Source organism: Struthio camelus, chromosome W (assembly GCF_040807025.1).
Source record: "Struthio camelus isolate bStrCam1 chromosome W, bStrCam1.hap1, whole genome shotgun sequence".
Taxonomy (NCBI): domain Eukaryota; kingdom Metazoa; phylum Chordata; class Aves; order Struthioniformes; family Struthionidae; genus Struthio; species Struthio camelus.
Window position 1 is genome coordinate 16,474,719 of NC_090981.1, and position 25,312 is coordinate 16,500,030.

The 25,312-nt window shown below is 40.2% G+C and overlaps 1 protein-coding gene across 1 annotated transcript in view; it reads right to left on the bottom strand.

Annotated features, from left to right (window-relative positions):
* The window catches only part of LOC138060925 (SHC-transforming protein 3-like), a 103,787-nt gene that overhangs the window by 76,268 nt on the left and 2,207 nt on the right, over positions 1 to 25,312 (bottom strand). The window contains exon 2 of the mRNA XM_068924478.1: positions 7,239 to 7,345. The gene's annotated coding sequence lies outside the window, so the exon portion shown is untranslated. The remainder of the gene's footprint in view (positions 1 to 7,238; positions 7,346 to 25,312) is intronic.

Below are 25,312 nucleotides of genomic sequence, written 5' to 3' on the forward strand. Positions count from 1 at the left end.
GCTGTTATTATTCAATTTGATTTGGATAGCAAAGAGTAAGGATCTACACCTCTAAAAAATTATTATGTGGCACTGAAGCAACCTATTAAGCCTCTTTTCTAACAGCTATTACTGACCACCATAAACAGTAACTGTCCTTAAACTAACATTGTGTTTTAATACTACTACTTTATCTCTCTAGGGCTATCAAAACAACGCCCAGAGAAAGCCCTTCTGGATTTGCATCACTTCTATCAGCACAGCTGTACTTTGTCCTAGTAAAGCCACTAGTCTACCCAAGTGCAAGAAATTATACTGATAAAAACATTAATTTTGTCCTTATAATTCTGTAATACTAAGAGCCTGCTCTTGCTCTGCACCTGACCAACATATGCCTGTCCAGCACATCTGAACTGGCAGAAATCTGGTTTTTTAGATATAAGCATTAAGATTGCCATGTGGCTACAAAATCCTTAAGCCCACGTTTTCCCTAGTCTTTCTTTTGCTATTGATGTATTTGAAGAAGGCCTTCTTGTTGTCCTTGACATCCCTTGCCAGATTTAATTCCAACTGGGCCTTAGCCTTCCTTGTCGCATCCCTGCACGCTCTGACAACGTCCCTGTATTCCTCCCAAGTGGCCTGTCCCCTTTTCCACATTCTGTACACTTCCTTCTTCTGCTGGAGTTTGCCCAGGAGTTCCTTGCTCATCCATGCAGGTCTCCTGCCCGCTTTGCTGAACTTCTTCCTCAGAGGGATGCACTGATCCTGAGCCTGGAGGAAGTGACGCTTGAATATTAACCAGCTCTCTTGGACCCCTCTTCCTTCTAGGGCCCTACCCCAGGAGATTCCCCTAAGTAGGTCCCCGAAGAGGCCAAAGTCAGCTCTCCTGAAGTCCAGCGTTGCAATCCTACTCATTGCCCTGCTCCCTCCTCGCAGGATCCTGAACTCCACCATCTCATGGTCACTGCAGCCAAGGCTGCCCCCAACCTTCACATCTCCAACTAGACCTTCTTTGTTCGTTAGTACAAGGTCTAGCATTGCACCTCTCCTTGTTGGCGTCTCCACCACCTGGGTCAAGAAATTATCATCAATGCTCTGCAGGAACCTCTTTGACTGTTTGTGCCTAGCTGTGCTGTCTTCCCAACAGATGTCAGGGTGGTTGAAGTCTCCCATGAGAACCAGGGCCTGTGATCGTGAGGCTTCTTCCAGCTGTCTGTAGAAGGCCTCATCGATGACTTCCTCCTGATCAGGTGGCCTGTAGTAAACCCCCACAACAGTGTCACCCATGTTACCCTGCCCTTTAATCCTTACCCATAGGCTCTCAACTTGCTCTTCATCCACCCCGAGGCAGAGCTCCATACATTCTAGTTGCTCCCTCACATAAAGAGCAACTCCACCACCTCGCCTTCCTGGCCTGTCTTTCCTAAAAAGCACATAGCCATCCATGACAGCATCCCAGTCATGTGAACTATCCCACCATGTCTCTGTCACTGCAATGAGATCATGGCCCTGCGACCGCACACAGATCTCTAACTCTTCCTGCTTATTCCCCATGCTGCGTGCATTGGTATACAGGCATTTGAGAGAGCCAGTCAAGCACACAGGCTTCCCAGAAGAGGTGCAAGAGGATCCTCCATAGCCATGTTGCATGCTGTCTCCCCTGGTTGTATGCACCCGCTGGAGGCATCCTGACTTGAACGGTGTTTTACTGACTCCCCTGCCACTAGACCACTCCCCTTCCCCCATCTTGCCTAGTTTAAAGCCCTCCTTACCAGGCTGGCCAATCTGTTGGCAAAGACGCGCGTGCCCCGCTTGGTAAGGTGGATCCCGTCTCTCCCCATCAGCTGTTGATCTTCAAACAGGGTCCCATGGTCATAGAAACCAAAGCCCTGTTGCCAACACCAGCGGCGCAGCCAGCTGTTAACTTGGAAAATTCGTCTACTCCTCCTCCTGTCCTTTCCCCTCACAGGCAAGATTGAGGAGAAAACCACCTGGGCTCCCAGACCCTTCACCACCATTCCCAGAGCTCTGAAGTCCCGTTTGATGGTTTCCAGTTTGCCTTTCGTGTCATTAGCACCCACATGGAAGATCAGCAGAGGGTAGTAGTCTGATGCATGGACAAGCCTTGGCAGTCTTTCCACGACATCTCTTATTCGAGCCCCTGGCAGGCAGCAAACCTCTCTGGACAAGAGATCAGGTCGGCAGATAGGTGCCTCTGTCCCCTGCAGCAGGGAGTCACCCACAACAATCACACGCCGTTTCTTCCGGGGGTTCCTGCACAGCACAGGGTCTGCCAGGCCAGTTGCCTCCCTTGGAGCCATGCCCAGCTCCTCCTCGGCTTGGAGGGCGCTAAACTTGTTCTTCAAGGGTAAGTCTTGAGGAGGAGCAAGAGCCTTTCTCCTTCTACGAGAGGTCACCAGCTTCCAGCCCTCTTCAACAGCGTTATGATGCACCTTTACACACGGTGCTGAGCCCTCTGACACCTCCGCTGCAGTCGGGGCAGGGGACTCCCGGAGCTGAACAATCTCCGAGAACACCCTGTCAATCTCCCGCTCATCCTCTCGGATGCTACGCAGCCTACTAACCTCCTCCCGTAACTCCTTTATCTGGTGACGCAATTGGTCAACCACAGCACACCTCACACAGGAGAGCTGTCTGTCAGCCCAGGCCTCGCGGAGAGGCCCCAGGCACTGCCTGCAGCCTGACACCTGCAGAGCTGCATCTGCTGTCTGAGGGTCTGTCTGGGTTGAGGCCTCAGACACAGCCAATGCAGAACCTCCCGCAGCCACTGGGGAACGTGCTCTGCGGCGTGTCATGACCATGCCCGGGGAAGGACACACCACTGTGCAAAATGGAGAGATGCCTTCTTTGCCTTCTGCGCGAACTGCTGCGCAAACTGCTGCGTCTGTTCGCTGCCTCTGTTGGCTGCGCTCTGGGAGCTGCGCTCTAGGCCTGGCTCTTATATAGGCCTCTGCCTAGCAGTGACTCACAAGGGTGCTTGACCCACCCAATCAGGAGCCACCTGAAACAAAAGCCCCAACTCCCTCTGACCAGGGCAGCCCAGAGAGCTCGTTAGCAGCAGCCCCACCTAGCTAGAACTTCCCAGGAGAAGTGAAGTCAAGGTCCCCTGCAGGAGTCCTTGCCCAGCTCTCCCTTCCTGCTAGCAGCAAGCACCGTCTAGTTCCTCGGGGGTCCCCAGAAAGTCTCCACAACTTCCAACAAGGCCCACAAAAGGCCCAGGCAGAGCCCAGACACTGCTGCGCAAACTGCTGCGTCTGTTCGCTGCCTCTGTTGGCTGCGCTCTGGGAGCTGCGCTCTAGGCCTGGCTCTTATATAGGCCTCTGCCTAGCAGTGACTCACAAGGGTGCTTGACCCACCCAATCAGGAGCCACCTGAAACAAAAGCCCCAACTCCCTCTGACCAGGGCAGCCCAGAGAGCTCGTTAGCAGCAGCCCCACCTAGCTAGAACTTCCCAGGAGAAGTGAAGTCAAGGTCCCCTGCAGGAGTCCTTGCCCAGCTCTCCCTTCCTGCTAGCAGCAAGCACCGTCTAGTTCCTCGGGGGTCCCCAGAAAGTCTCCACAACTTCCAACAAGGCCCACAAAAGGCCCAGGCAGAGCCCAGACACTGCTGCGCAAACTGCTGCGTCTGTTCGCTGCCTCTGTTGGCTGCGCTCAAGGAGTAAAGGAGTATTCTACTAGAAAAAACTCGCTCTGTGCAAAAGTTGTATTTAACTGCTCTATAACACGGCTTTGTAACTTGTTCAAGCACACAGACACATTTACGATGGGTGTACACGCAGCCATCCCACACAACCACAAACTTCAGATACACAAAACTAACACATGCCCTCTGCTGTCCAAAGAAGTAAAGGAAGTCAGAAGGAGCCTTTCCTTTCTACAGAGTACATTAATTCTCTCTAGCATCTAAGGGCAGCTAAATCATCATCCTGAACGTCACACCCTAAAGAGGGAAGAAGAAGAATGGTAAACTTGCATCTCAGTCCCAGTAAGGTCATGTTGTACCAGGCAGAAAGAAGCGAGTGTGGGCCATCAGAAACTAAGACTACAGCTTAAACCTATTTAGGAGGGCAGCAAAGTACTGCCTTTCTTATCTGTTCTGAAGCATATTGCACTGACCAGCAAAAGCATTTCTGTAACAAATACACGATGCAGAATCAGTTGTTACTTCAACTTTTACTGCTTTTTGAAAGCAAGTAGTCTATAAAACGTCACCAAAAGATGAACCATCTTCTTCAGCTTCTGAGAGGGCCCTTTGCAGCAGAAATGATGTTTCCATGATGCAAGGAAGAAGAGGGCTGCACAGAGAAGTATGTAGTGCCAAAAGAGGCGACACACAATGAACAGAAGAGTAAGGCATAAGAAGTGCAGGGAGGATCTGTATGGTTCATTTTCCCATAATTATTCTTATGTCCCCAAGATTATTCTATGGGCATCAATCAGTAGACTAAAAAGAAAAGGCTGACTGAAAAAAAAAAAAAGAGGTAAATTCTTCACAACATGGATAGTAACTGTCAAAAATCAGAGGCAAAAGAGGTATTTCTCTATTCCCCATAACAATTTTTTATCAAGTAACTTTTACTTCAAGATAATAAAAACTGAAATTTCTCAGTACCACAGATGTCCAGAACCTTATTAATAAACAATGCACTACAATGTGTTGAACCAGCAGAATATTCCTTCAGCAGTACCAGAGATTTTCCCAATATGAAAATATTCTTTAAGGGCTGTTAAGTGACTTTGTAAGAAAATTATTTATTTTCTAAATCAATAGTTTGTTTGTGTTGTATAGAACCCTTGGCCAAGGTAAATTAAAATTAGTTGCTAGAAAAGGAAAAAAGTGTCCTTTACTTAAATAGTGACTTTCAAATTCATGCCCAGCTCACTTTAGCCTCGTTTCCATTTCTTGGTTACCTCTGTAACTTCCCTGTAACTCTGTCAATCTGTTTGTGCATCATCCATTAATCAACAGTTATTGAAACCAATGACCACCTTCAGCCAAATACAAGAAAACGAGGGAGATTTCAAAGATATTACACAGCACCACATTCATGGAGATAAGGGGGAGGGGGAGAAAAAAGAGAAATTCTACCCAACCCCCAGCAAGGAAGACACTACGGTGTTAGCCCATCCTTCTCAAATCTAAATTGAAAGAAAATTTGAAATGGAATGTAAACAGTCCGTAAGTGCCCTCACCCATAGAAACAGCTTTAATTGAAGAGTGTATACAGATACCAGCAAAGCCTATCATAAGCTTATCCTAAAAATACTTACCCAAAGTAGAATATTCTTCCAAGATCTCGTCTTGCATTACTGTTTTGAAAATTATCCTCTTAGCCATGTAAGTTCTTCCTTTTGTACTTTTTGTTTTTGATAAATATGCTTTATATGTTACTATGGGAGATCTTATCAGCGTTGCAGGACCTCACAGATTGCGTCCCAAACATCTGCATCACAGTCAACACGGTTAGCTGGAGTTGTTTTGCTGTCCTTATGTTGGAGCGAAACGACTTTACATTATACCTTAGAGCAGTATTTACATTTTGGAGTAAGAATGATTTTCTAACCTAAGTTTGGAATTTCAGACCACGTTCTCTCTTTCTCTGAAATCCTGGAAATGTTCATATGCCCTTCATCTGTCTCATGACATATGCCAACCTACTTTTTACCCTTGTCTTCCTGCAGACTGGAATAAATCTGTCATAGACGTTCAGAAGAATCACTTGACGGTACCTCAGCATATCACTGTACTTCTGTGCACTTGTTTTTACTACGGTTATTCCAATTAATATTTCTCATGTTAACACTCAAAAGTTTAAAATTTATGTTTGCCAAATTCCATAAACTAAAGTGATTAGAACCAGTTCAGTCCATCTCTCAAAGATCCACCTCACCATGATTATGATTACTATTGCTAATTAGAATACAAAACTCAAGATTCCTCAGTATTTTGGCAAATCTCAACACTAATCCAGCTGTTCAGTTGCACATTCATTTGAATAGCACTAAACATGACATTATGTAATTAGCAGTTTACTAACAGGCTCGAAATAAGCTTAACCCTAATATTCACAATTAATAATTCCTTGAACAAAAGGCAACAAGGAGCTACTGTTAATATCTACTCTAATCTTTCACATAATACAGGGAATATATCTTCTATGAATTAATTCCTCATTGGAGCACAGCATATTAAAAAAAAAAAAAAAAAAAAAAAGAAAAGGTCTGGATTAAAAATTTCCACTGAAGCTTTCACAATCTTGGGTAAATCGCTATCATGATTAATTACCCCATTGTTTACTGTTTGTAAGCATAAGCACACAATAAAAACACCTCACATTATACTTAACAAGTCTGTTCTTTGCATGTGGAGCTAAATGAGGTCTGCATCAGGTGTAGATTTACTGGGTAACTCTTACGGCTTAAATCAATCCATTAGTAGTTTCAGTTCTGGGCATATTCCTAAATTATGCAACCTAATCACACAGACATAATGTGCCCCTAGATGCAGTGATTTATGCCGTCCGGTCAGATAATACCCTAATGTTATTCAGCAGAACAAGGGCACAGTCTACAGGTAAAAGCATACACAAATTTCTCTGTGCTATTCTGGACAGAGAATAGCACAGTACTTCTATTCCAGTACTTCTATTCCAGTACAATACTCCATTGCTACTTCTGATTTCAATACACAAACATGGAAGCTCTCCCTACAGAATGAATGAGAAAAATATCTGAATCCATGCAGGGCATTATTGCCAGGGGGAGTACAGGGCAGGGCAGAAAATACAGGGGAGAATACTTTATATTAACAGCGAATGAGCTGCTGCAGTGTATCCCAATACTGGCCTTTCCGGCATTGGTTTCTAAAATGCAGCCAACACAACAAATCTTTTTAGTAAACAAAATGTTTATACTAAAAATCACTTTAATGCTGCTTTGCTGATCTTCTTACACTCAAAACAAGGAGACAAATATATACGCACATAGATGCACACAGATACAGTCTCTCCCTCTCTTTCTCTCTCTGCAATCAATACAAAGACCGAGCTTATTTCTAAGGCTCTTTTCCTTTTAACTGATTCCCATGCATATAGTTTTGGTATAATTTGAACACATTTTATAAAGAGCAAGTAGCAAAGTTAGCAGACATTCCCTTCTGTAATTCAAGTATTTCCTCATCAATATGCAATATTATATGATGGGCAACTATGAACATGTTTTATTTGACTTGTAACTAACCTTATTTTCCCCATTACTTGACCATCATCTCCTGAAAATGCATTTTCATTGCAGAATGCCAATATCACTCTTTGCCGCTTATTACACCTTCCGTCTTTAAAGATTACCTGTTAAAATTAGCAAGAATATTAAATCAATTTTAACTTCATTAAAGACAGTACTAGATTTAAAAATATGTTTTATTTAGGCCCACCTACTTTTTCATGTTAATTGGGAGTCATATTACCTCAAAATTAACATTTGATTCCATGACACATTTGAGTCTACTTGATATGGAAATAGGTTCTGGCGCTTGTAGGGTTAATCTGCTGAGTCGTGACTACTTGTAACTGTCAAATTCTCTCCAAGGATAAATAATTAAAGCTTCAGGAAGAATAAGCACACAGGAAGTGGTGGAGATTGGATGTACGTAGGTGTTGAGGGCATTCATTTTTATCCAATCGCTGAATAAAAAGCACATTATTCATGCAATCTTGTTCATTCACGGCTACGTGACCTGCACCACAATAGAAGACTGCAGCATCCAGGGCTGAATTGAACTGCACTAGAGGCAAAGACGAAAGAACTCGAACTCTACCAGCACAATATTTCAAACACAAGAACAAAACGCTACGCTGTAGGTGTATACATAGCCTGTGGTTAACGTTATAATGAGATGAGTTACAGCTCTTATGACTAACGCTGAAACTGCACATAAAAATATTGTTTCTCATAGAATTTTTAACTAGGGGTGCAATCAGAATAGCAAATGCCAGCCTTAAAGTGAAACCATTTCATTTTCTTTTCAACTTAGATCTCTTATGTATGTCATTAATGGTTACTTCAAGATTTAAAAAAACGAACACACGTGTGCGTGCACGCGCGCGCGCACACACACACACACACACACACACAAAGCTTTCACTAATCAGCAAAGCAAATCAAAGGCAATGCATTGTAGCATTAGCATTTGTGGTACAAAACTGTACAAACAAACTATTATAATAAAGTGAACGCTGTCATGCAGCAAGACCCACATTGTAAAATGTAAAAACTACAGCAGAGCAAAGGAATCTTAGCTCAGAAAAAATCTGTTGTGTGTTGCTGAGGTTTTTTAAAGCACAAGAACAACTCCCAGCTCCTAAATAGATTCCTTCGCCTTCATATTCCTATTTATGTCCCATGTTTACTCACTGTGAATTCCATCTCTGGCTTGATTTATCATACCCCTGTAAACTACTCCTTTAAATGTAACTGTTTACTTGCTTGAATATTTGTATACCATATATATAAGCAGAAACCCAAATAATACTGTAGTGAAGAAATTAGCCAATAAACAGTGAAAAATCATATAACTGGGGTCCCATATTAAGCCCATAGTTATTGGAAAGCAAGGATCTTGCTAAAAGCGTGCGTGCCGTCCCCCACAACTACCTGCCCACTCTGGCAATTTTAAATATCACATCAGTTACATCATTCTTGGTAGCAGATGTTACAGCTACATATCTTACATCCAAGCACAGACAGAACTGATGAAGATTTTAACTCTCATTTAGAATGAGAAATAATGATCCTATAGAAAGCCTTGAAAGCTGAAGAACTCTCTGATAAAAAAATCGGGGGGGGGGGGGGGTTGAAATGTTATCAGATTAAATACTTATTTTATTTTGACACGAAAGAAGTCAAACATCAGAAAAAATTGTCCAGCAAGCATTTAAAGCATACGGTAATGAGGGTAATTAATTGGCTGCTTACCACAAATGAAAAAAGAAAGGGAAATTGAAAGAGAACCAAAGGAGTCTGAAAAACTACAAGCCTAGTTATTTATATACCCTTCCTCAGAAGGGTAACTAAATGTCGTATCTGCACAATGGATGCACATGACTAAAAGAATGAAGGTAAGCATACGCCTCACTTACAGATGAAGGGGGGGGGAAAATCGAATACAAGGAGATGAAGGAGATGAAAGGAGAAGGAGGAAGAAAAAAAAAAATCAGGTTAGAAACATATCCGAAGAATTAATTAACAACAAATCTTCCTGGCCCAAGAGACTCTGATGAAAATTTGAAATACACTAATGCTTGTAACATGACAAGTCTAATTTAGAAATAATTGATAAACTTTAAAATATCAAAGTCTTCAAAGAACAGCAGCTTTTTGCCTTGGACAGGGCAATTATGATTCTTAACACACACTGGAAAATATTCTCAAAAACTGCAAAAAATAAAAAATAAAGATGAAATACTTACTTAATATTTGTCGCTTACACAGGAATTGCTCCCTGCTTACAAACTGCGGCATGTATTAAAAAAAAGTATTGGACATATTCATAAAATGCAACTCAGTAAATATCCTGCTGCCATACTTAGAGTCGGAGGAAGTGCTGACGGACTGGAACGGTCTTTTCTAAAAGCACTGTTATCAGACACAGATTTCTGAATCCATGAAAACTTGGATAATGCACCGCTCTTCCTCCATCAGCATAAAGGCTGAAGGGGGAGTTCTACAAAGAATTTGAAATAGAAAACTGAAAATTGCAAAGTTTCTCCTTTATGCTCCTCACTGATCGCCCTCTTCGCTCAATCCCTAGTACAAAAAGATATTACTATAATAGGACAACATGACTTAAAAAGAATCAAAATAACATAAAATGTTCTGTGCCCCAGTGATGTAGTACTAATGGATATCAATGTTGCACAATGTTTGACTTACATTCAAAATGAAATCAATCAACTTAGTAATAAAACATATTATGCAATTAAACTTTATTAGTTTAGGGATCTAAGACTGTACAGCTTCTAGGTAAACTCAAGTTCATGGGATGTTAACAACACTGTGTGACTTTACTCAGCAGAAAATGGTTTTCCTAATGTCAATACAGAATACAATATTAACTTCCTGCTACTACTTCCAAATTACAAAATGATTAACTGGAAAGGAAAAGTAACACAAGACTAGTTCTCCAATTGTCTTGGCCAGGACAAATAATGCTGGTCAAATTCATAAGAAGTTCATTTCAGGGTTTGGCCCAGAAGAGGTTAGCGGACTTGGGGAAGGGCACAGTAACTGCATGAAGTCAGACGTTTGACTGCTCATTTGGGGAACAGGAGAAATTTTCTCCAAGTTAGTGGCATAGACAAGTAGAGGAAGAAAAATATTTTCAATTACAGAAAGTTGGCTAAGATCAGGTTGATTTTCTAATTCATGATCGCCAATGACTCGATTTGTGGAATTTGTGGAAAATTAATTCCTAGATAGTAAGAGGTCGACCAACACAAATGAATCTTTTCAGAACAACAAATAAAGTTGCTGAATGAGACTTATTAATATTTGCATGGGAAGTTCACATGTGCTAATGAGAACTCAATGTGTTTAAAATAGCCAAAGAATAGCCATCTCAAGTATAATCATTGCATCTCAGCACAAATGCCATGTGACCATAACAGCATAACTGTTTCTATCTCACCCATACATAGCACTTGTTTCTGACACATTAATATACAGATTGCGGGTGGGCGTTTCTAGGTTCAAAGATAGTTTTGCAATTGAGTGTCATGTCTCCTAAGCCCATTTTCATCCCACCTAACTTCAGGCACTTACTGGAGGTGCTTAAGCTTGAAGTCTAGTCATCCTAAACTCTCCCTTCAGTCTATGGAAAGAGATGGGTGACCTACAGAGGGCTGATCAGACCTTAGGCAAGCTGAATTATATTCAGTGAATGTCCTACGCAGTACCTCATACTAAAACTATCTGTATATTAACAGTTCCAATATTTGAATAGCATTCAGAACAAACAAATTCCATCTAATCAGCAGATGACTTGTATGCTTCTCTCCCCTAATTCAATCTCCTCATAAGCTATTTTTGTGCAAAGCACAACAGCAACTCAGTGGTCCTTTAATCATCATTTCCTTCTGCATGTAGTATCTTTAAAAAGAGATCGTTCTTTCTTCTTTTTCTTCCTGTGTCCTTCGGTGGCAAATGAGTAATAATCTATTTTTTTAAGAGATTAGTGCAATAGAGATATTTTTTTAAATAACTGCAGGTAGGCGAGTAGCTTGTCTACCTAATGGCTCAGTATGCTTCAAAAATTTCCAGAATTCCCAAATACTTTGAACGATGCTCAAGGATCTCCTGTTCCCATGACCCAAACCCCTGCCCTGTCCCACATACCATTTAGTAGGAGAAAGATTGGTAAAGTGTCATGACTTATTAGTTTTATTCCAAAAATTACCAAGAGGGGCTTGAAAAAACTAAATCTCAGACAAATAACTTGTTGGCAGTTATTTTTAAATTAATTTTACAAGATATAGGATGATTTGACAAGTCTTGGAAAATGATAATAAGGAAAAGTAAGAGCATTTATTGCCTTTTACCATTTCAACCATCTATAGACAATTCACAAATATGAATACTGGAAGCTAATTAGCCAATGTATATAATATAATGATACATTTTCTGAGCCAAAATATAATTGGCTAAATTAAGGCAAAAACATGCAGCAAAAATAGTCCCAAACACATATAAAAAAAGAAAAACTAGCTGAACTGTCACATCTTTAGATACAATTATCTTCTGATTGCTAAGTTACAAGAAATACTTACTTAAAAAAAAAAAAAAGTTCCAGAAAAAAGCTGATCTCCTGGGATGGAAAGTATCACCAGCGTCAGTGCTACGCGATGTTGCAGCTATTCAGAAAATTTGCCTATAGATCCTTCCTCATTATCAGTCTCTGTATTCCAGGAACATCGTCCATAAGAGGTGTCAGCTATCTATTCTGTATAGCAAAGAACCAGTCATACAGGCTATATACTAGCTTTAAAAAAAAAAAAAAAAACACACACACACAAAACCCACAGAATTTCTCCCTCCTTATTACATACCAGCAGAATCTGAGAGACAACTCTGCACTAAGCCTTACAGGAGATTTTTCTACCTATGCAGGGCCCCATTAGATTTATTGGGGTTTATTGCGGGCGTACGCAGATACTATATTATAAACATTTCAAGAAAGATACCGTATTTTCTTATTTGCATTGTGAGAGGATTAAAAAGCTTTTTGGAGCTGAAGCAGCATATTAAATTAATAAATAAAAATACATGTCATCCAAGCATTAGTTGGAATGTTATTTCAGTTCTCCCACTATATATTTTACTACTTACTCTTCACTAGGATAGGATTTAAGAACTTCTCTTTGTAGTATACCTAAGACACAGACCAGGAGCAAATACGTGCTTCTCTCATTCAGAATACTTTTCAGGAGCCAATTAAATCCAGTGAAGCCAGTTAATTAACAACGATGCACAAATAGTATAGGGTCGTTTTTGTTTGCTTTTGAAAGCTTATTTGAAACTCAGCGAATCAGAATCTCTACATTCTTATCTTTTCTGTTCACTTGAACGAAGTTCACTTTTGTTTCCTTTTGCCTTCTTAGAGGAACGATGGCTCTTTTCTCTCTTTCCTCAGGAGCAGTGGAGTTGCTATTTGTTTCTATAACCTCTTCTCCCGACACTTTTCTGAACTTGCGTAAAGCAAGAGAGTACATCAATTTTTGCACAACTCACACAGGCACTGAAGTTCACGGGAATGTTAGAAGGAGAGGAAGAAAAGGGCCTCATCTTGCAAACCCAGTTAGGACCCTGCTACTACCTTCTTTCTAATTACCATCATTTTTACTCTTCTTAGTTCAGTGACATATGTCATGGACCATAACTCTGTCTTGACATTGTATAGAAACAGGACAAAAAATGGGAAACCCACAATCCAATAAAATCTCATGTAGCTGGCGGCTCCACACAAAACTAAACTGTCCTGCAACAACATCTGCAGTGTATGGTGAGTAAATCCACATTTTTGCCTATAGACTGAGAAATGGATGCATTCTTATTTTACCCTTATGCTGACCTTTTAGTACGCCACTCAAAGAAATTCATGGAGAACTAGAAAAATATTAGCAATTTATGCAAACATCTTTGCTGCCTCAGATCATGAGTCTTCTTTCAGCACTAGGCAACGTGGGTGCTGATATGTCGCGCACATAGCAAAAACAGCAGTTAAAACTCCATATGGGGGATAACAGGAAGGATCAGGTGACTGGAACACCTGGAAGAATAGAGCTAGAGCTTTCCCAGGCTTAACTGGAGGTGGGGAACTGAATGAGTCAAGAAACTCGAGAACGTGTTGTTCCGCTTTTCTGTCCCTGGCAATTATCTGCACTTCAAAAAATATTAGACAGCTTGTTTCCCAAATAATATGTCTTTAACATGTGATTCCAGGTATGATTGCATGGGCACACCTGACCAAAGGGAACTTGACCCTCTACCCCTTATTCTGAAGGTGCAAAAAGGCACGTCCTCCATAATCCCAAATGGTGAATGGTTAGACAAAACCACTGAATGCTAAGGCACAATCAGACAGAGAGAACTTCACAGCTACGCATCTTGCTCAGAGTGCAATAAAAATGACATAAAAACTTCTCAAAAGCTTGTGAACATGCTTAACACATGCTAAAGACATCTGTTTTGGTCAGTTTCGCTTTCCATACCATGAAAACTACTGTAATTTTTTAGAAAATACTGTCAAATTCATGGCTTTAATTACATTCTGACATTTTAAAGTGATTGCATTTAGTGCTTCCAAATACCCTGAATACTGAAATACTTTGTTCATCTACAGAAGAGATGCAGCCCTAATAGCACAATGCGACCGCACCTCAATGGTCAGTAAGACAAATCACGGCGGAAAATAACGATTCAAGTGATTATTTTTAAAAGTTGAAATATGGGGTACTTCTGCAGTTACATTTGTCGTGTTGCAAAATACCGGTCTCTTTCTTTCCAATCTGCTTCATGCAGCACAAGAAGTTCTGATGGAGCCAAAACACAGATTGAGGAACCGCATTTTAGACTGGGCTTCAGATTATTCCCCTGCATCTTTATTTTGGTCGCCATAAAAGTGAAGCAAATAAAGGAACAAAAATAATTCAGTCCCCCTTACTGTTTAACTTCTCTCCTTCCTTCAAGTGCCAGAGGAGGGTAAGTTCAGCACTGGGGTACTGGATTGTAAGATCCATATTGCAATTTGCATACGTTCTCTAAAAAAATGTTGGTGATCTGAAACACAGCAAAGCAATATATTCAGGCAGCTGTGAGGGACATACATACACTTTGGAAACTATTTAGGGAAACTACGGATTTGGGGAAGCACCTCCATCAGTCTTCAATGGACTGGTGAGAAACCTTGCTAGACGAGAACGTCCTTTGGAAGAGACTTTTCCTTCTCCACACACACAAACACCCCCATCTCCAGAAAGGAGCTGACGGCAGAGACACCAGTTCTAAGAAAATCTTAAATCACCACATCCCCCTGATTTCCGCATTCAGTTTGATGCATCTATTTTACTCTCACCCTTTGAGAAAGCAAATTATTTACTTAAAGTTCCTAAAGGTTAATTTTTTCCAGTCTTTCAAATATTAGGGTGAGAGCTTAAATAAGGGGCAATAGCTTCAAGTTAAGTAAAGACTGTCATTAGTTGTTGTTTCTAATTTAGACTAATTGATTTTGCTTATGTACAGATCAGATAAATGAGAGCACATGTTTCACTGCCAGATGATACATTACAGGACTGTTTGCTTTAATTTATCATCAATCATATGGAGCATTTTTATAACAAGTTTATTTTAGTACTATTCCATTCCAAATATCTGCACTCAAACCTTTTTTTCTCCTTATAGCTCCATCTGCTGATTGGAAAAATGTTACAAGGTACCATGGCAACGCTTGCTGTGCTGTAACACATACTGAAGAAAGTTTTCAGACTCCTCAGGCATAACTAAGACATACAAAAAAGCACAGTAATGTCAGAGAAACCCTCCAGAGAGATTACTTTAGGAGATTTCATAGATTTGTTACGTATACGTGTTTCACACTCTACAAATTATAATAGTCAAACAGTAGAAAAACTGTCTTTCCCTAATAAAAGGTACTTTGGTAGTTCACAGATGTAACACCTTTTGCTGTTTGAAATAAACTTCCAGCCTTCTCAAAGCATGAACTGGCTATTTTTATGTCCGAACTTCACTGCTCAGCATCCAACTACTCATGTCAATGACCAATGTCATTAAGAGAACGGAGATACTCATAAGGACTTATTTTGAGGCACAGAGGGTTACTCTCCCTAGGCTTCCTCTCCAGTCAATAAAAAAAGACTCTTTCAGGAAAATTCAGAGCACAGACTAATTTTCCCTTTGGAGAAGCCTAACTCATTATCACCAAAGAGACTTACATGACTACCCACACTAAAATTAGACTGCTCTCACGCCCTTAAAAATCAAACCAGCCCTCATCTTCACCAAGGGCTCCTTGGCAGTGGCATGCTTTGGTAGCAGGTATTAAGCAGGAGGAAACAGAGCATGATCAAGCCAAGGCATTCACCCCATACACAATTTTTTATCCCACCAGAGAAAACACACATCTACACCCCTACTGTGCTCTTGTTTATTTCCACCAATTTGAGACTGTGGAGGAAGAACCTCATCTCCTGCTGTTAGGCTGGATAATGAGGCTGAATTTATCCATTACTATGTAATCTGCTTTCTGTTGCACCCCTGTCCCCCAAATATTCTCTCTCTAACAGACCAGTGTACTGTTGATTTTTATAAAGGACGGGGAATTGTTCTTCTGGATTTGTTTTGTCATTAAAGCATATGCACAAGTGATAAACCTGACAGCAAAAGGTCTTTTGAAATCCATTTCTTTCAACCATGAAATGAAATGCTTTCTATCTGTCACGACCCAAACTCCAAGTACAACATCAACTACACAAAGCGTAATCACTTTTGTCAGCAGCTTTTGCAACACTCCCTGAACCAAAACCAATTGTGGACCAATCTGGAGTAACCGTTAGTTTACATGGTATCCTGAAAAACACCCCACTTACTCCCAGTCTTGTTTCTAGTATCTCTCAAGGCAAAACGTCTAAGTCTAAAACCCAAAACTCACTCTCCGAAGTTCTGTGAATTTTATGGCTTTTTTAAAGCCTACCATTTCAGGCTTACATCCTTGCCATATTACAGCTGCAAACCAACAGCAGTGACAATATTTACCCATACTTCTTTCTACAGACAGCTGTAGACTTGATACTAAAATTATACTCTGTTGGAAAGTTACACATACCAGATGCTTGATGTGAACATTTTGTTTCAGTTAGAAGATCAAGCAATGGTCTTAATATACTATTGTGTAAAGCCAGTTATCTCAGCTGAGAAACGGAGGGTAGCTCTGATCTGGTTTGGATGAGTACTGCAACTGTGTCTCGCGGACTCTAGTCAGAGAAAGGCCTGCCTGCAAGCCGTTCCCACCACCCACTGCAGTCTCCATAGGACGTCATTTGTAATACATTTTGGTGAGTCCTCTGATCTGTGCAATACAGGGACTGGGAGCCCAGGGCACTCTGTGGCAGGCACATCCAGTGCCACAGTTGAGATTCAGTTAAAAATCTGATTCAAGCTTATAAATTCCTGCTCTTCCCCCAGTAAAATGCATGAACTGCAGTGGCAATATCCTGATAAACACAGCACTCCAGAACACATGTAAACAGACAGAGTAACATTATTTTTCCATCTTCATATAGAATCAAGCTAGTGTTTCCCATAGCCTTTACTGTTTCATTTAAGGTTAAGATCAGTATGGCTAGCACCAGTTAAGTTTGGGGAATATCATAAGAAAAAAAATTAAGAGACAATTCATAAAGTTTGAGCTAGAAGTAGATGCTTTCCGAGATAAAATGCATCACACGACTGGTGCATATCTGTGGCCTTAGGCTGAGGATGATAGCTGAGATACTTCAGCTTCTTTTTCTGCACAGCTGACATACTTTAAGGGCCAGACTCAGCCTTCGGAGTAATATTGTACCTTGGCCTTTCCTACTACTGCATAGTCCAGAATATACTAAAAAAAAAAAAAACCCAAAACAAAAAAACTATGCATTTATATTAAAAAACAAAAAAGGAGGTATATGTATGATAGTTTTAAGATATGGCTTCAAAATTTTAGTGTCAGTGAACAGCAAGGTCCAGCTGCTCCTAAGGGAACGGGACCCCAGCGTGTTACCACAGCCAGCAGGTCCGGGGTCCCCAGCCAGGTGCAGGCAGGGCTGTGGCTCAGCTTGGGCCAGGCACAGTAGTAGAGGCTCAGCCGAAAGGAATTCCCACAGCCTCGGTGTTGGCTGGGGCCTCCTGCAGCTCTGCCTGGGAGCCTCTCCCCACTGTCACCAGTGGGGAGGAGCCGCCTTTGGCTGTGTTGGATCTCAGCTGGCCCAGGCTCCTGCAGCCAACGCCCCCCCCCCCCCCCCCGGCATGGGGAGGATGCTCTCAGGGCCAATATATTGAGCAGACAATATCAGAAAATATATATGGGAATACTTTCCAAGCCTGCTGCCCATCCACATTTTGAACGTCTGATGCAAAGATTATGCTCACAAATAAAAGTTTAAAAAATAGATTTTTCATTAAGGCAGCCCAAAGGCCCTATGACTAGATGGTAGCTATAACACAAGACATACTTTCAGGAATCCAGGATTCAAAATGCAGAAAAACCCCTGGTGCTGGTTAATCCTGGACTGCTACCTTTTCAGTTGCTACTGAAGTGTCATTCTAGATCAGCTCATACAGCTGTAAAATTTGACCTTCTAAGCATGTGTACAGGACCTTGGTCAGGTGCAAATGCAAAATGTCCAAAAGGTTGTCTTTTTTTTCTTTTTACAATGTTATCAGTTGATTTAATTTAAGAAGATACTACCTCTCTCAAATTCTCTACCAGAATTTGCCTTGCTTTTAGCTGATCCATTATGAATAGAACGGTCCTAGTAATGTGAGTCAGTATGTCTCTCTTGCAAACATCCTAAGTTACCATGGGAGGAATAAGAAAATGCAGAAGCCGCACTACAAGACTAAGCTGGCAGAAGCTTGAACCTCGTTGTGCTCGAGCGGGAGAAAATGCTCATAGAACAGAGGAAACATATACCCACTTTTCAATAGTGGAATAAGACATTGTAAAAACAAAAAATTCTGACAACTGTTATAAAATGGGACATGAGCTGGAACATTACTGATCACCTAAGCCCTAGTCCAAAATCTGCTAAAGATGACCAAAGACTTTCCATTGATTTCAGTGGACCTTCAATCCAGTCCGTAATGATGGTTATCTTTAACGGCTTGGAAGGGAAAATCACATTTTAGCACATCCGCAAGCTGGCAAAACAGGACTCAGTATCCATGACAACCCTGCTGATGTGCTACTAAAAACAAGACAAAGGCATTAAGTTTTAATACCTATAAAGCCAGCTGAATCAGTTTGCCTGTGTTTCTAGCCTATGAATTTGCTAAACTTTTTTTTTAAAAGACAAGTCTGTAAATACACGTACGTAATGATTTAAGGTCCAAGTATGATCAAGTCAGACATCCATCAGGGATACCCTCAGGATAACCAAAAAGGTATGTTCCTTGTAAAGGAACATGGTTTAAGGCTATGAGGCAAGGTCTGTTAAGAAAGGTAATGCCTTTTATTAGATAAAAGGATACAGCTGAAAAAAGTGGACAAGGTTTCAAGCTCTGAGCGTATTTCCAGTACACACTGGTTTTAGAAGTGGAGTCATCTTAAGTTGTTTTCTGTAGTCAGATTTGCAACACAGTGCAATAAACTGCAAGAGGGGTGGAAACGCAATGCAGAGATGAGTCTGGTTAAATTTAATTGCCTGAGAGCCAGGATGGGAGGATTCCTGGAAGATGTACTTCAAGGTAGAATCTTCTTCCAGTCTATGTTACAACTGTTAAATTATTTTCTACATAGATACTTCATGATAATCTGTTACAAGATTGTTTGACAGGTGAATATTTTTCTTGAGATGTTTTAATCTCAAAAGCAACACCACCCAGAATGAGTGATTCAAACAAAATGATTCAAAATCAATGACTAAAAAGCTAGCTGTTAGGCAGGTGCGAGTGAAACACTAAGAGACTGCTAATATGTATAGCTGAATGTGAACAAAAAAGAGTTTTACCTGCCAAGACAAATTCGAAGTTCTATATATCTCCTACAACAGATGACTTTTAGTGTTTAAAATAAGGATGGGAGTCACCAGGAACATTGAGAGTTGAGACGCATAAGCAGGGATTTAAAAAAAAAAAAAAAAAAGAGAGAGAGCGAGAGAGACAATGAGCTTGTAATAATCAAGATTCGAAATCATGGGAAATAATTCAAACAGATATTCCGTGCAAGGGAAATACTTGAAAATAAGCAGAACTGAAAACGACCACAGGAGAACAGTAAATCAAATGAGTTTCTCTGAAATAAGGCAACAAGACTCAGAAGCTTGGGATACTACATATTCAGAGGAGCAGAAAGAATGATATTACCCTGCATATTTCTGGTGAAATCACCCCAGGAACAGTATATTTTGTTCCGGACATCCTTATTCCACAGAAGAGTGGTAAATACTGCCGTGAACTCAAGCAAGAAGGAAATACTGAACATAAGCAGTTTAGCTGCATTTATTAAATCAGGGACATGATAATGATCTAAATATCCAAATACGATTACAAACACAAGGACAAAGGAAAAGCTCAGGCTTATACATATGAGAAAAATGAAAAATAAGATTGGAATTTTTAAGTATAATTGATTGTTTCCAAAGCTTTCAAAAACTGAGTTCTGTTTAATTGCAATGAAAGAAAGACCGGGTTCAGAATGTCAGGCGAAACTGTCAGCAACTGAATGTGTTGTATCTGACTCCAGCTCCGCAAAGTGGTCCAAACAGGCTACAGCCCTGGGCCTAACTCATCACTGAGACCACATAGTCTTCAGTGCCACACTCAGAACAGAGGAAGGAGGGGAAAACCTGTCAGAAGTGTGGGTGGCTCCTCAGAACGGGGAAACCCTGCCGCCTGACAGGATGCCTTTTCAGCTCTTTTATGGTTAGGGGGTGGGAAATCTGGCCCTTTATGCTTACTCCATGACATTGAGATCCTCCTGCCTTTGAAATCTTTGGAAATGTACCCACACTATGGCACAGGTATTAATCACAATCTCAGTTTTCTTTGAGCTGAAAATATATGTGCTCTCTGCCTTAATTTGAAAAAATCTGCTATCCTCCAGTCTTCAAATGTTTAATGAATCAATTACTATTATCTTAGCCAAAAAATAAGAGTGTTGGCTTTCAAAGAGCATCTTGCCATTTAAAATGAAATCAGTGAGCCCTCCAGTGGCTATTTTAAACCTTACATTGTTACAATAAGTGTAAGAAAAACCAGTTGTACATATATGGTTCATTTAGATTCTGTTCGGTATGAACTGAATTCAGTCATCTTCTGCTACTCTACTAACAATGTTTTCTAGTACCTTTTAAAAGACTTTATAATACTTGCAAACCTGCTATATTTTCAGCTCAGGTACCACTTGCTTCCTCTCCTGTGAATGTGCAACATTTACATGTGATTAATTTTAAACGTGAATAATTTTTCAAAAATCAATGAAGAAATATTTACAAGAGCCAAAACAAGCCTATGTTTTAGGCTCCTACAAGTTCAAAGTCCTAGCCTATAATCCTCTAGGATATAAATCCTGTCTCTGGAAGCTACAGACATCTGGGACAATGAATAAACTATTCACAGCTTCTTCCAATAGAAAAACCAGGATGTGACAGATTTAACACAAACAAAAGAAGGTGCTTGTTCTCACAAAAGAACCTGTTCAACCATGGAACTCCTTGCAACAAGATACTGTGAATTCTAGAAGTTTAAATAGGCCTAAAAATGACTGAAAAAATTCATGAAACAAAAATTCATCCGGACTGTTAAATGCAAAGAAATCCCTGATCAGTCATCACGGGAGCCTAGGAGAAATCTGGGAAGATATCATCACGTACTTGTCTGATTCTTATACTCTTCCTTAGGGCATCCATTATAGAAAGGTGACAAATGTTTGGCTAAAAGGACTTTTTCTCAGATCTAGCACTGCCATTTTTGTTTTTAAATAAAGCTCTTATTCAAACCATTTAAGCGCTGCATCAAAATTTTTCTGTCACTGAAAATCTCTAATAGATTCCGCTGCAGATTTTTTCCACTGGTCCACTTTGAGATGCTATCATGTTACACAGCCTACAGGAAAAATCTGAGCAGGACTGTGCCACACATGACAGCATCTTCTTGTGCTTGACTCTACAGTCATTACACCTTATCATCCTGAATTTGTTATATGAGCTTTGGTTGCTATGGAAATCATCATCTCCTAAATTCAGCACTATTGATCTTGTTCAAGACAGGAATACTTCAGTGTGGCTCCTTTTAAGATTTGATCTGTGCTATTCAGATACGGTTCTGATCACTTCTTTCACAGGAAAATCCACAGAAAGAGAGGTACAGAGAATTAAATCTGAATGAAATGACAGAGATGGACACCAGCTGCCAAGCCCTGCAAGGATCTGAATGGATCTCAGGATCTCATGCTTAGACATTCTGTACTGTTGGCTCTCTATCCCTACCCTGTAGACCGGGCTCCTATATTGAGTATTTCATTCAGCTATGCCTTCACAATGCAGTCCTTGAGCCAGCTCAGGTCCTGGCAGGAGTATCCATCACAATAGCTTCACCAGGTTAATTTGTGCTATTTCTCAAGTCAATGTATCCCTTCTCAGATGGAAATCCCTAGTAAATCAGCTAGACTATTTCCAGTAGTCACACTAGCCTATTTAGAGACAGCTAAGCCATCAAAACATGGCACTGTTCCTTTAGACTCTCCAAGTCTTAATTCTCATTTGTGAACTGAAAAGCAAGATAAAAATTACTGATCTGTTTCCTTCCATTAACTGGGGAGAGGTTAATTAGCACATAAACAATTCAATGCCTCTGAAAATTATTTCAAATTGAAATTAGGCAATAAATCCAAATTTAAGCATCCACATTGAGATAACCCAATTTTGAAGATCAAATCTGCAAAACCAAATATTGTTCATTTTACACATACGAGTAGCCTAGCTTAAGTCTGTAGGACCAGTGTTTTTAGGATTATTGGAGGTTTTGAAGTGCTAGGCAAATACCATATAAAACTAGTACATAAAATAAAAAGCCAAATAAAAAGTTAGTTTACTGAATAACAGAACTAACAGAGACTGATTTTCTGCTGACTCATGGTTTATGGATAATTGGCTTTTATGCCTTCAAAAAAGGCATCCATTCTAAAGGCTGAAGGATATTTTCCACTGAGGCATTTGTAAGGGCCTCAATCTCATGTGGATTCTTTGCTGTCTAGTAAGGTGTGAGTTTAACTAAAACAACTTCCTCCATCAGACTGCTTCTGCTCTATCAGGCCATCTGTCATCATGAAACCTGGAAGAATTTATTTATCAACATTTCTGTCAAGTTTGACTGAAATCAGCCAATAAGTTCAAAAGCTAATTGAGCATCAAAACCAAAGTACAAATGCTTAAGCCTTGTGTCCATAGGAAACAGATTAAAAATATAAGAGCACTGATCACAGTTCATCAGTATATATAATAAATGTGATTCACTCTCAAATTCTGCACAAATTATTGTGCGTATCATTATGACTCATTAGACAGTACAAAAGGTTCCTTGACTGTGATCTTGCTGTCCTGCTCAGGAAAATACACTCAAGTATCCTACGTTATTGTTCTGGGAGGACATATTTGAAAACAGAACTGCAGCGAACGTACATCTAGCTTAAATTTCTCACATATTCTGTAGAATTGAACAGAAAAAGCTGGAGAGAAATATAATCAGAAATTGTTAGGCAGACCACAGATGGAAAACTCTGCACCTTCCCCTTCTGTCAAAATTGCCCCAAATATTTTCTGTCTACCATGACTTAGATCCTGAATTCTGTCTATGAAATAGTAAGGTTGACATAGCCCCATCAGCATGACAGATTTTGATTTAACATAGCCCTCACAACTCTTCGGAGAGCCCTGGTCAGAGTATTACACAGAGGATTTAAATCTACTCCTGTCTGGATATATGAAATCAGCCAAAAAAAAACTGTGTTCACAGCCCATCTGTAGTACTGAAAAGGCTCTATGCTGATAACAGTCACATTATTTTCATGCAGAACTCAGATTACTGCTCTCAGCCAAAATTATATACTCCTGAATAACAGCTACAGAACAGACAGAGAAGCTCTCTTCATGTTTCTGCCATTTTTATACTTTCTCTTCTCTTTCAGCAGCAAGGGCTAATTGGACAGGGTGTTGAGTGGGAGTGTGCTTTCCAGTTGAATAGCTCATGTGTCTCCCCAACACATCTATGCTCCTTAGGCCCTAGGGAAATCTTTTAACGTTTGTTCTACGGCATACTGATAGTCAACAACAGGAAACTTGTATGCATGTGTACTATTCAGAAGTGAAATCTCCAATCTTAAGCCAAAGTTCTTCAATATATGCTTCACTTCAATGCACTGAGGCACGAGTGCTGGTTAACTAACTAGCAGCTTTTCTCTTTGATAAATGTAGACATTCATGGTTCATTCACTTCTGACCCAGCTGCTCAGTAGTGAAACTGCAGAAGCAGGATCTGATTCCAGCACTTAATAATATACCTAATTCCAGAAACTAACAATAAAGTTCTTCTTCTTTGAATATCAAAATTCAGTGTTACAGTTCAAACAAAAGGATCTTTCTAGAGTATTGAAGAAAGAATATTAGTTCATGTGAACATTCAATTATTGCTCTACAGCTCAATATATTACAGCCAGGTAAAAGTTAAAATGGAAAGGCCTAATTGAAACAATCACAGAAAGTAGGCCTGAAAGAGATCACTGATCACAGGCAGGATCAGGTGTACCTAAAACATTTGTGCTGGATGTTTTTTCTAAATTGCTCCTTTTGATTAGACATTAGGGAACATTCCCTATCCGTATCTAAGCCCAATGTAACTATCTAAGCAAGGACTTTTTAATCCAAACCTGCCTTAAAGCATTTCTGTTCTCTCCACATCAGTTACGGATCGCTATTTATTTCCTTCTTGGCAGCTTCATTTAGTGATGACTGTCAGATCCTTTGTGTATACCGAATATTCTGAAGAAAATGTTGTGGAGAGCCCTGCTTAACGAGCTTATTACTTTATTTTAGTAATCTTACAAAATATATCCCTACTTTAAGGTTTTCATTTCAGCAAAAAGGTATCAGGCTATCAGTGGAACTTACAAAGTTACTGGTATTGTTGCAATAGTTATTGCCCCTGAACGTTTAGAAGTCTTGCCAGGGAAAAGCAGCGATGATAAAAGCACGAACAGCAACGTCATTCTGCTACTAAATGGTGATCTCCTAACCCGAGATTTGTCAAAACGGTACGTTAGTTTTGTTAGTTCTACCAGCTGCCAAACACATACAGTTAACCTAAGGAACAAGGATTTTCAGAATAATTTGAGAAAACTCAAAGAAAATTGAATAGATAGGCAGCTACCTAAGAATTCTTTGAATATTCTTCGAAATGAAGGACTGGTATGAGTATTTGCTGTGGAAGAAGTTGCTTTAAAGGAACTCCAGGTTTTCGCCTCCGAGTGTGCTCAGGGATGCTTATCCATAGGCTGTCATAAAGGTCCATTCTGATCTCTCTGCTGTTCAACACGCCTGAGATAGGCTAAAAGATTATAAAGGCACAAAGATAAAATATCTTCAGTCCAGCAAAATCTCTTTGTTGCAGTGGGTTTATCTTTTTCCCACCGTTATGTTCTTAACAGAAAAGTATTCTGAGTGTCACCTTCCTTATGTATGAGAAAAAGAATAGCTATGCAGCCTGACACTAAGCTATAAACCCTTATTTTGTTCCAAAGAATCCAGACAACGTGTTAGAAAACTTACACGTAGTCTGTACTTATTGAGGGTCTTTGTTAACAAAAGGAACTTTGACAACCCCAGAGATTCAGTCAAGAGAAAAATATTACCAGTGCGTTATGAGAAGCACTAGTACGTGCCACTATCCTTCATAATCCTTACTCAAGGCAACGTTATCTGTTAGAGACGAGCAAACATCTTTTAACCGTCAGGAGACTGTTTAAGCTTCAGCATTTAACTTCACATTCAGGG